The following is a 12920-nucleotide window of genomic DNA, read 5'->3' on the forward strand; positions in this document are numbered from 1 at the left end:
TATATATGGATCCCTCATCCCAGAGATCCAGAGGCTGGAATTTTGTACTTTGCAGAGAATTGCTGTTGGTTTTGAGATTGAGATCAGTGCATTGGGTGATTTATGCTTTGTTGGAGGTGAAGAAGGGATTCCTTTGCTGGGAGATTGATGCTGGATTGGGACTCACTTGGTTGTATCTCCTCCTGGATATTCTTGTTATATCAATAAAACTATTTGAGTTTCTCCTACATGCTTGTGTATCAATGATGTTTTGTTATATTTGCATGTTTAGCTTAAATATGATCCTAAGCTATTTATGAATGTAAATCTATGTCTTTGTGTAGTTTTCCTCTTCTGTGATCTTGCAGGAACTTAGTGAAGATGGGAAAGTAAGGGAGCAGGTAGCTGGAAGCTGTCAAAGAGGAGAGAGATTGGATCAAAGGACTAGCGAAAGACACAGGTTGGTTCATCCTATTCCTCTTCATTTACAGTTCATAAAGAAGAATACGAAAGTAGTTTTCCTTGTTTGTTGCTAAGGCACTATCACACCTTAGTGGGATAGGGGCGTTCTGAGTAGACACTTTTCCCAACAACACCAGGAGAGAAGACAAGGGTAAACATGGGAAGTTTGACCCTCTCTGGTATGGGCCATTCATGAATACAGAGGTAAGGGCAAACAATAAATTTCACTTGGAGAACCTTGATGGTGAAACTTTACAACTGCCTGTCAATGGGCAATACCTCAAACATTATTTCTAGTTCTGAGTTAAGTACACCTTGTCATTGTAAATACCAGAGTGAATTCATTGTATATTTTCATAGAATTGAATTTGGTGAAGAAATACATGACTCCATGCCTGAGGTGAAGGCACTAATCTACGGTTCTTAGTGCTTCTATGACAAAAGCACTATCCCAAGGTGGAGCCAGGTGTTGTAGCTTACTTTGTCATTTTAGTTTTTAATATTATTCAAAATCCAAAAAATGAAATATCATGTTTAAGTTTTGAAAAATCAAAAGAAGGTTTGAAATCTTAAAATATTAGTTCAAATTGCACTATCGGCGACATTTAAGACATTATGAAAGTGGGCCCGATTCATTTGCTAAAGCCCGAGCATTTATGTGAAGCACGATCAAATATCGGCAAAGGAGGCGGGTAAAGTACTCTGCAGGGGAACAACGAGCGTGGGTTATAATTCACAGCTCAACCCTCGCAGTTGACCCTGACGTCAGCACGGTTGACGGAGATCGATGACCCGTGATTGCTGCGGGGGTTTAACTTTGATCAGCATCCTATACACCCCCTACCCTTGTGGCGGGCCACCCATCAACATTTCACTCCACCTCACCTCCTCCACGCCATCCTCTGCTCCCATTCATTTCTGTCCAGCTCACCCTCCGTACCCCATCACCTCATCTCTGCCACTTCATTAATTCGTTACATGATTCCCTTTTTCCCTCCGTTTTACTTACCATTTATAAAAGAAAAAATGAAACCCCATCGTATTAGTCACTTGTTTTTGGTACGAGCAATGCCAACATATCAACTCTCACCTCTAGTTCAGCATTCCAAGTCAGCAACTGTCATTCACAGACATCATGGCCAAACAAGTAAGTTCCTCTTCTGTCATCCATACCCCTCTAATGGACATTGAGCATGATATTTCTGACACTTTCTGCACAATTAAGCATCTTCCTCTGTATCAAGAAGTTATTCTAAACCATAAGAAGTCCCCTGTATTCATGGAAATGGTCAGGTCAGGTGTTTTAGCAGTTTTTGTCCTAAAAACCCACTTGTTTCTAGAATTCATTCAGTGGTTAGCTTCTTCCATGTACCCTAAGCAATGTTTTGTGATGAATCAGTTAGGAGAAAGTGTCTTCCAGGTAACCTCTCAGTTAATTCACCAAGCTTTCAATTACCCTGTCTCTGGAACTTATGTCACTTTTACTGAAGAGTCTTTAATCTCATATTATGACAACCTATCATCCCAAGAGTCCTCTTATGCTTTATCCTTCTTAGCTCCCAAACTTGGACAGTTCTCCCCAGATGAAAATGTGTTTTCTTTAGATATATTTGCAGCAGACATAAGACCAATATTGCAGGTGATTTCTAAGATTCTAGGGAAGGAAGACTCCAGACAGGTTGATAAAGTAGTTTTGGGATTTTTCACTATGATGATGAAACTAGAGGTGATATTAGATATTCTAGCATTTTGGGTGGACACCATTAACACTCAATTCATGACTCTGTCACTTACTGGTTCATTTAAATTTCCTTCAGTTATCACTTATTTGTTTTTGTACCAGAACACTAACATTTTGCTGATTTGGGGCTAAAAATTGTAGACATAAATAAAAAGAAATAGTCAGTGGTGTTTTGGACAGACCTGGTGAGGGGTGATCCAGAAGATGGTGGCCTGTTTGAGTTTACTTCTTTATTTCTTCCAGTGGCTTACAAGATTTTGAATGGGACCTTGCCACCAACATTTCTTCCCAAAGCTCAAGAATTTCTTTAATTGAGCAAAGATGTACGATGTGGAGACTAGTTTATATTTGAAGAGCATGCAAAAATTAGGCTTTATGGGGCCTCAATTAAACCATATAGACTACCAAAAATTGTGCCAATGCGACTCTTTTCTCTTGGAGTTTATTAAACAAAGCTTAAATGTGGATCAGGTTCATTTTGACCCAATGAAAAAGGGTTATCTATTGAAGTTGCCCAAAACAGTGGGACCTTTCATTGTGAACACAAGACAGGCTACCCAAGAGGTTGAGAAGTTATTGGGTGATATGTGTCTTTTGTAGGTTTTTGAGTGGGCTTATGACCCTCATCAGATCATTTCCAAAAGAAGGATAGAAAATGGATATTCAACATTTGTGCATGAAAATAGGCCAGAAATGGAGAAAATGGCAAATGGAGGTCCCCTGAACACCAAAGGAGCAGAGATTGAAACCCCTAGTATTTTAGAAAAAGGTGCAAAAAGGGACAGAGAGGAAGTCATTGATCTTGATGAAGAAGAGTCAGAAACAACAAAAAGAACTAAACTATTGGATGCAATGTCTTCAACACAACCTGGTTTAATAATTCAATTGGGAGAAACAGAGGGTGCACCAGCTTCTCCATCCTCTAGTGAGCTTTTCATGAGAAAGTTCCTCTTATTCAGAGCATGTTTTCTCAGATAGCTGAAAGAAAACATAAAATAAAGTTGAATATGGAGGCTCAATCTGAGTCTCAAATCATTTCCGGGCAAACCAAGTTATTGTCTACTATGGATTTAGAAAAGGGCCAACTTGAAATCGCACTCTCTCATCACACATAGATGTCAGTTGGATCCTCTAGTAACTTTAAAACTGTCAATTTGACAGTTGATACTAAAAAACTCCCCATGCTTGATAAAATCAATTTGCACACGCAGACTGGGAAATTGATTGTAAATGATCTAACATAAGACAAATGCAACTACTATTAAAGAAGAGAAAATGTTAACAAAGTGATTAAGCAATTGAAGCTGAGGAAAGCCAATTCCAGAGCTCTAAATGCTCAGGTAGATGAATTAAAGAAGATTATTGTGAAGATAGGAGTCAATCCTGATGATCAACCTGCAATACAAAAGTTATTGCAATCTGCTAAGTCTGAAATTGGAATCTTGAGAAAGAAGTTGAATCTCCCTACAGGTGAGCACCCTATTGCTGCAGGGATAGCTGAAGTTGAAAATGAAAAGGAGAAGCTTTTACAAGATGTTTTGCAGAAGACTGAAGAGGTTTTTGTGCTTAAGGAATCATTGGCCAAGCTACAGAAACAAGTAGACACTCATGTCTGCACAGTAGTGATGCCAGCCAATACAGAGGATCTAGTGGCACAGGTGATGCCATTGGGTACATAAATAGATATGGCTGAGCATGATTTGAAAAAAGCATAGAGGGATATGGAGACAGTTTGTAAACTCTTAAACTTGAGTGAAGAGGAAGCTAGAATGGAGAAGGAAAAATGCTAAGAAATGTAGGGAAGACTTCCAAAGAGTTGAAGAGGAGATCAAAAGGTTGAAAGAGAGAATGAAAGGTAATATGTCTTTAATCCAGGCTAGAGAAATTCTCTGTGATGAAATTATCGAAGTCATCAGGAACATCTGGGAATTCCTTGTCATTGTGTCTATTGAGAAAACAATTGTCAGGGACATGGAAAGTTTAGTTATGCAAGATAAGAAAAAATTGTTAGAGAGATCCAAGTTTGCAAAAAGAATGATAGATTTTATCAACTTTAAGTCTGATGCAGAGATGAAAGAACATGACCTTTTGGAAAGAAGACTGTGTGCAATGTATTTCAATAAGATGTTTATCAAAAATGTCTACAGGAAAACTACTGAGAAGAAGATTAATGAAATAAAAGAAGCAGTTTCCAGGTTCAATATTCTGTTTGATAAAAGAGTTAGAGCTGGGCTCCCCTCTTGGTGGGATTTACAAGGAAATTTGTTGCCATGGGAATCATATGAGACTTTTCTAGTAGAAGCAAAAAGTAAGATTGACAACACCCATGGGAAGATAGCAGTACTGAAAGGAGAAACTATTGTGAATTATCTGAATAAGGATTTTAAACTTCTATGGATGGTAAAGAATTTGTTTATAGACAAGCCTACTTATAGTAGGATCACAGTGTTCAGAATGGCACTCAACAAACTGGAAGAAGCAACAAAGCCGAATGTACCATTATGGAGAAGATGCAGAGAGTGGATGATAGAACAAACAAAAGATTCATCAACAGGGCCATATACTCAAACCAACAATCCAAACAGTGACCAGCAACAATCAATCATTATTTGATTTGATTTGATTTTATGTTATTTTATTTTCTAAGAAAAATGAGGTGTCTTTTACCCTCTAATGTAATATTTTAAAATGAATTTTTACTTTAGGCATTTAGAAAGTAGTTAAGTAGTTCGACAGTTTTTGGTAGTTACCAATTATCCCATGATGTATAAAAAGAGGGAAAATTAAAGAAAAAAGGTTCGAGTCTTGGGAATCTGAAGACTACACAATTTTGTACTTGATGAATTGATGATTAATGAAAGAATCAAGAGTTTCCAGATGGCGCTGAGTATGATTTGTAATCTCTCTGTTATGTGTCATTTTATCTCCTTCTCTCTTTGAATATGGTAATGAAGTTGCTGGTATTTGTTTACTTCTGTGAATAAAGTTAAATTCCCTTAAAATAGCGCTCCTATGTTTAAAGTTCTTTTCTCTGTATTTCCTCTAAGTTAAAGATAATAGTTTCTGTTAAATACATCATATTGTCTTTAACCTTCCTAAGTATTCTTCACACAACATTTGTATTCAACATCAAATGGCATCTTGAAATTTTCATGTCACCTATATGTCAAGGGTTTTAAAAATAATGATATTCATACTCCTCAAGATAAAGACACTTTATACTAATGAGTAACATGCATAATCAAACTTTAATGTCTTAGGCACAATTTCTCCATAGCCAAAAATTGGTTTCCTAAGGGACAACAGGTTCTATAAGATCAATTAAGCATATGAGGAGGGTAGATTTATTGAGTGATGAATCAACCAAAACAAGAATCATTATGATTCAATACAACTAGACATAACAATGTTAGTAATTTAACACATATTACAAAAATAAGATGAACATACTTTTTATATTAGGAGAGTTTTGTAAGCTGTATAGTCTAAGACATACCTGGAGATTGACAAACCTTGGAAGGATTCCTTGAAGTGTCTTCTTTGTATTGAGTCACAATCTTTTATACATGTAGTACCTACTTACAAGCACAACATGTGATACCAAGAACATGATTTAATTTCCAAAATTAGACCTTTTTCATAATCATGGAGGATGGAGTCCTATGATAAGCTGTTCATTCTTTCAATCAACAGTAGGACCTTTTATTTGACATCCTAGAATATTTGTAAATTCTAAGTATTAAGGTTCTAATATGTATGATATCTAGGGAGTACTATCTTTATTTTAGTCTATCTATAAACAAGGATCATATGAATCATTTAAGATTATTTAAATGCTTATGAACATACGTACCTTGTGAATTACATACCTCTGATTCCATTAGACTTGTTGCAAGTGCATCTTAATACTTGATTTCCTTGGGCTGGTACCTTGGATTCAAACTTATCAATTTAAAATCATCAAAGCTTGAATCTCCATAGGACAAACTTCATATTCTTTTCATAGCCTTCAAATTTTTTAGATCTCAGATTAAACTCATAATAGAGCTAATAATTTTAGACCAGAATTTATATATGTATTTTAGAATTCAAACTGTTCTTTGTAGCAAGTACTTGCTTCTTTTCTCTATCAATAATATGCTGCTCTTTGTTTGCTTGATGGGGCCTGAACCAGGTTCTACGTTAATTAACCAAACAAATCCATACACTACTGGCCCTTTCGGAATCAGACCGCTGAGCGCGGACTGAAGTCTCTCCCGAAGCAGTATGGGGGGATGCTGGAACCAAGTTTCCGCACCCTTGAGATGGGTTCTACGAAACTTTTAGAAAGTAGAAAACTTTTTTTTTTCTTTTCTTGCAACACATTTCACACACGTAAAAACTAAAAAGATTACTAATGCTTTAACAATGCAAACTATCCTAATGCAAGGTGTAATGAAGATGCAAGATCCTAAATCACTCTAAAAATGAAAGAAATTGTTTATAATGATTAATAATCCAACTTAAGTATTGAAGATAATATAAATTTTGAATGAAAAATTCTATCCAAACAAGAAGGATAGATCACAAAAGATCACAATTCACTTTCAAAAAATGAAAAAGGAACCAAAAACTTGGCTAAAGAAAAGAAAAACAATGTTTTTTAAGAACTTTTCTTTTTCAAGAAATAATGAAAACAAATTTTCAAAAGCACTCAAAATGCCACTAAAGATTCAAAGACCGTAAGCAAAGCACAAGGAAACTTTGTAAGTTACCAATTCAACATGAATGAAAACTTGAACGAAAAAGGGCTTCAACTTGCACTAAACGATCCAAAAGCATCAAAAAAGCATTGAGAAACTGACCAAGAAGTTAGGAAAGAAACACTTTCAAATTCATCAAAAAGAAACTTTCAAAAAGCAAGAAAAGGTGTAAGGCCACAAAATGACAGAAAGCAAAGCGAGTAGACCAATAATCAAATTTGACACAAAGATTGAAAACAATCCGCTGTTCCGGAAGACCAGAACAATCAAGAACCTATATAAGAAGCCTTGTGTGTTCAAACACAAATCATAAAACTCACTCAAAAGAAAATTTAGGCCAAAAAATTTTCAAAGCAGGAGAGAATTCAAAATAGTAAGCTCACTAAATAATTAAATTCTAAAGATGGAAACTGACCACTCAGAAACCAAACAGACCAAGAAACAAATCTCTCTAGGCAGAAAGATTTGAAAAAAGCATGCAAAAAATGGTATATGCGACTGTGTTCCAGCACAGGTGCATGTACACATGCTTCTGACAAAAGAAACTCATGTATACGTGGTTTTAGTTCACAGAAACAAGTGTGTGTATGCTTCTGTAAACAGACAGAGGTGCGTATACTAAGTTTTGCAAGAAAAATAAAAAACAAGGCCTGATAAAAAAGATCAGATTTGAAGTTTGAGTTCCTACAAGAGCAGGCAATACTATCACAGTAAGCAAACCAAGAATTGAGCCCTGACTGACACTGAACAACCCAAACTAGGATTAACAAGATTGTTATCCCCAGCGAAGTCGCCATTTCTATTACGGGAATAAGTACCCTAGGTCTTTGGGTCAGAACCCCAATAGAGAAAGAGTAATCTACAGCAAGAAACATGCATACAACTTAGGCAACATGCTTAAATAAACAAACTATGTATGGATGAACATACCCGGATGTCCTTCGTTTGGGTAGTTCTAGCAGGGTTCAGACCCTCTGTAACTCTCAATGATCTTCGAATCTGCAAATCAACCAATCCGAACATACATAGCAGCATATAGATAAATCATTTTAATTAAATCAAATTTATATCATATAAGTAAGATGATTAGTTATACATCCAAATGACATTCATACATGAGTTACAACAACATCTGATGCATAAACAAGGTCAATTGCAGGAACAAGACATCGTTTTTTTATTGTAGAAAACTATAATAAACATGGAAAGAGTTCACCTGAGTCTTCTTCTTCCGGCTCCAAGCAGAACCATCCTCTAGGTCCATCCAGTCCCAATCTTCAACAACCTCCTTCCATAACCAATACCATGATATCTTAAGCAAGTGGAAGAATATCAACACTCAAGGAAACAAGGGTTTCCTGAACTTGGGGAAGTGCTTGAAGCACAAGGATACTTCAGACTTGGTCAAGGGATAATATCAGTATAGTAATTATATCTCTTCTCTCCTCCTTAAGGCCTTCCCATAGAAGTCTATTTATACTTCTCCCAATTAGTTTTGTAGTTAGGAAACAAATGGGAATAGTTGGGCCACGGCACCAGGAGGTAATCAACAGGTAAAACCTGTGAACCCCACCCATAGTTAAGGAAATTTAATTTTTTTAAGTGTTTTAACACATACGCGGGTTGGGTATTGACTAACCTATGTGTACAAGATTTTATCATAGGGCAAAGTAGCGTACAGGAAGTAAAACACTATTTTAAAAATATTTGGACCAAGTCTAGAGGAGGGGTTGCCCTAGGCCATAAACCAAGCATCACAAATACCAAGGGTGATATTTGGAGCTATATCAGTAAGTTATTTCCAAGTATTCCTACCTTCATGTAGGTTGCTTCACACTATGTTCTATCCTTCAGTACCTTCTCGAATTGTTACAGTTGGCTTTCACATAGCCCTAACCTGGGGCTAAAGTCCTTTCGCACTGCTAGGGCAGTGAACTATGCTAATTCCCAAACTAGGCTAAGTATTTTACTTATCTTATTGATAGATCTTAATTATCTTCATGTAAACAAATGTTCTTACTTGCGTTCACTTAACCAATATAGTTATACACATTCACGCATCATATAAGCATTAGAAGTGAAATTCATACCCAATATAACAGATGCATAAATAGGAAATAAAGATGCAGAAATGATAGAAACTTCTCTTTATTAATACTTCCAGATGATTACAGACTCGACTCGCTCTACGCACTTAGTTGCAGGGGTCCACGCACTCAGCTGCAGACTACTAGGCCTATGCGCACTAAGCTGTAAAGCCTCTACCTATGCTTCGACCCAAAACCTAGACTTACACTTTAGAGCTATCTCGCATACATCATATATTCATTATTCGATATTAGATTAGATTCGATGCCTTTGACTACTTAGAGCTTTGCTCTATTTATACAATCCCATGGTATGCGGACCATGGGTAGATCTTCTACAGATGAAATTACATTATCAAAATAAGGGCAGACAACCCTATGACTCTTTAACAACTACGTGCTCTGCGCCCACAAAATGCGAAGTCTCTACATTGGAATTACAACATTGGACCAAAATCTGGGCTTTAAGCCCCAAAACTGCCCTCGGGGGATCTCGCACCCAATAAGCCCCTAACACAAACATCGTGACTCTCCCTCGAGTCACTCTGTAGGTGTGGAGATCTTAGCGTGAAGACCTCCCAGCTTTGTTTGGATTCCTGCAAGTTTGGAAGCGCACCTACTAGACTTCCTCCATGCGCTGTTCGGTGACCACTGCTGTTGAACTGCTACCCTAAATCCTCTCCTGAGTTGCTTGTAGTTGCACGAGCTTTGCTTCAATGGAGACTGTAATTGTACAAGCCTCTTCGATCCATGGCTATAGGCACACTTTTAAGATTGCTTCCTTATGCCGAGTGACATCCACTTGTTCCTTGAGCGCCTTTTCCTGCTGCATCCTTGCAAGCCTCTATGTAAGGGAAACCATCTGCGCGGTCCCTTTTACCTCATCGTATTTCTGTTGCAGCTCATGTGCCTCTGTCTCTAGGCGCTTTATGTTCGGGTCCTCCTACAAGGTGGTTAGGACCTTGAATGATTGTTTGAACAACTTCATGCAGTTTGTCACTACACTGTCAACCGCTGCCATTGCTGTTGTGACCGCGGTGGTACACTGTTCTCTAACCTCCGGTGGAGTTGAAGGCTGAGCCTTTAACTGCAGTGCTAAAATCTGTAGGTTCAGCTCCAGTTGAACCTTGGCCATCTATTCTCTTGCGCCATGCAACCCTGAGGGTAACTTATGGATGCACGCCTTCACTAGTTCCTCTGCTTGAATGGCCAGCTTTGGGATCATTTGGCAGACTTCCTCCACAACCTGCATTATCTGCCTGTTCTGCTCCACCACCTCATTACGCTACAGGCTCAACTGCTCAATGTTTATGCGCCACTCGCTCATTACCTGTATAGTGCGACTCTCCCTCGCCCGTAGTTCTGCAGTAACTCCATCCTGCAAAAGATAGAGTGTCTCCCGAGGGAGCATGACCATATTTAATCCGACCCGTTTCAAACTGTTTACCATGGCTGTTTCGGCCTCCTTCTCTGTAGTAAGTGCCCCATCTGGTAGCACTATCATGTTGGTCAACCTGGCCTGCAACATTTCCTTGGCAGTTGATGTGTCGACTGCAAGGCTAGTGGACATGACATCAACCTGTGGAGTATGAACCTGCAACTCCTGTATTTCTGTCTGGAGAACTCCCAATACCAACTATTGTTGTTCCTCAAACTACTGGAGGGCCTCTGCGGTGATATCCCTCACCCTTTCACCAATATCATGTAAATCCCCCTTAGTGAGGGTGATTGGGTCAAAAGAGGTCTTTGAGGCCTTTGTTTTCTTTCGCAGCCCTACCTTCTCTCATGGTCGCGAACGTTTGAGTTGGGTGGACATCGTCTGTAGCTCTGCGCCACCTTGTTTTGTGTCTGTCTCTGGCTCAGGCGAAGGTGACTTCTGTCCTTCGCACTCTTCTTCACTTGTTTTCTGCTACTGTTCTGCCATCATCGCACGCTGCCTAGGCCTTAGCCACTACTTCTTCTTTCTTGGGCTTTTCTGCCAGCTGCGACATCCAAAGTTCTGTCTCTTCCTTCTTGCACTATGTGACAGAATTCTCTGTTTCCACCACAGAGCCATCTGGAGTGCACCACTCTGGCGGCCAAGGCTCAAGGACTATGAATATCACATCGTCAGTGTTACAGGGAAAAGTGTCTATGGAGAACTGCTAATCCCACTAAGGTGTGGTAGCTACCTTAAAAACAAACAAAGTAAAACTACTTTCGTTTTCCTTTATGAAAGATAGATGAGAGAAGAATAAAGGAGACCAACCTCTGTCTTGCGCTTGGCTCCTAGTTCGATTCCTCTCTCTTCTGATAGTCCTTTGCTACTTGCTTCCTTGTACACCCAGCTTCACAGAGTACCTGTAGAATCAAAGAAGCATAACACTATACAAGAACATGGATCTATTATCATAAACAATCTAGGATCAGATGTAAATTGACCATACAAATGCATAAAACATAAACGACATAAGAGTTTGGAGGAAAACTTGAATAGATTTTATTGATAATCAAGAAAGAGCCAAGAGAGTTACAACCAGTTGTTCTGACCCAGCATCATCCTCTGAGCAAGTAAGCCCTTCTTCACCTCATGCAAAGCTTAGATCACCCAACACTATGATGTTGCCTCAAGAAACCAACAACAATTCCTTACAAGATGCAAAATTCCATCCCCCAACCTCCTAGATCTCTAGGATGAGAGATCTATATATAGATATTTGTAGAGGTGTGAGTCAGCTCTGGGTTTTTGATTAGTGTCTTCTCTCTAATAGTTCTTGATTCCACTTGGAGATCTCATTGATCTCTTACTCATCCTTGGGCGATTCTGAGAGGCAAGTGTCACAGGAGAAGTTTCTGGAAGATTCCATGATCATCCACCTCGCAAACTGTCTCTGCCACTTGTCTTTTCTCGTCCATCGCACCCCATAGAAGGGATTTTTGAAATGCAATGCACTTCCCGTGTGTACAAGGTGAGATGCATCGCACCCTGGCCATGGAGCAAGTGAAATGATCCAGTTTTGACCAGTTCTGAGTAGTTTTTCATGGAGAACTTCTGGGAGAAGTTGTAATCAGTTGACCTTGTTCTTTTAGGGATTGGAACAAAACTTTTAAGGACTTAGGAGCCCTTGGTTTATGGACATTTTATGCTTGGGGTTGCAGTGCCCAAAAATGTCTATAACAGTTGCCCCCTAAAGCATGAGGTCGTTAATCTTTTTTGATGTCGGGTGAAATGCTTTATCATGAGGATCTGAAGTTCTTTCAAGCTGGGAAGAGACCTGTAATAAGATACAATACAATACATTATCTTCATAATATTTTCATGATCTAGCTGAGGCGGGAATTCCCATGCTCAGCTTTATAAATTCATTTTCATGTACATAGGACAGACAATCGTTTGAGTGTAGACTGATGAATTTGGTAGAGCCATCATCCCTTTGATTGGATGATTATCTGTGTAGTAACGATGTACATTTGATGTCTTTATTTTCTTGAATATATATCGCAGCCCGGATGGATGAAACTAGATCCGGGGTCTTCAATCTCGTTTGATCTTCACTCAAAGTACAAGTCTATCCATGTGAGAGATGTTCTGGAGTCGAACATGGAAAGACATCACCTGATTACCAGCCAATGATGTAAGCTGTTAACAGGCACGAGAGGAATCGCCGATAATGATAATGACCCTCAAGGTACTGCAATACAATTCATGTGGTGTGAATAAAGGACTTGGTGTCGAACACCACGCAAAATCTTTCTGTCGAAGGCCATTGATGTAAACCTGTCGCCGGAAGTGAGAAACTTGCCATTGAGGCATGCAAGCTTCAAAGTACTGGAAGGGGGTGTTCCTAGATCAACTTCTTGGATAATGAGCTGATGTCGACAAGAAGCGATCTGTCATAGGAGGGCCTTAATGAATCCCACATCAATGAC

This window comes from Pinus tabuliformis, chromosome 9 (assembly GCF_031772625.1).
Source record: "Pinus tabuliformis cultivar Carrire ecotype Pingquan chromosome 9, CPIR1, whole genome shotgun sequence".
Classification (NCBI taxonomy): domain Eukaryota; kingdom Viridiplantae; phylum Streptophyta; class Pinopsida; order Pinales; family Pinaceae; genus Pinus; species Pinus tabuliformis.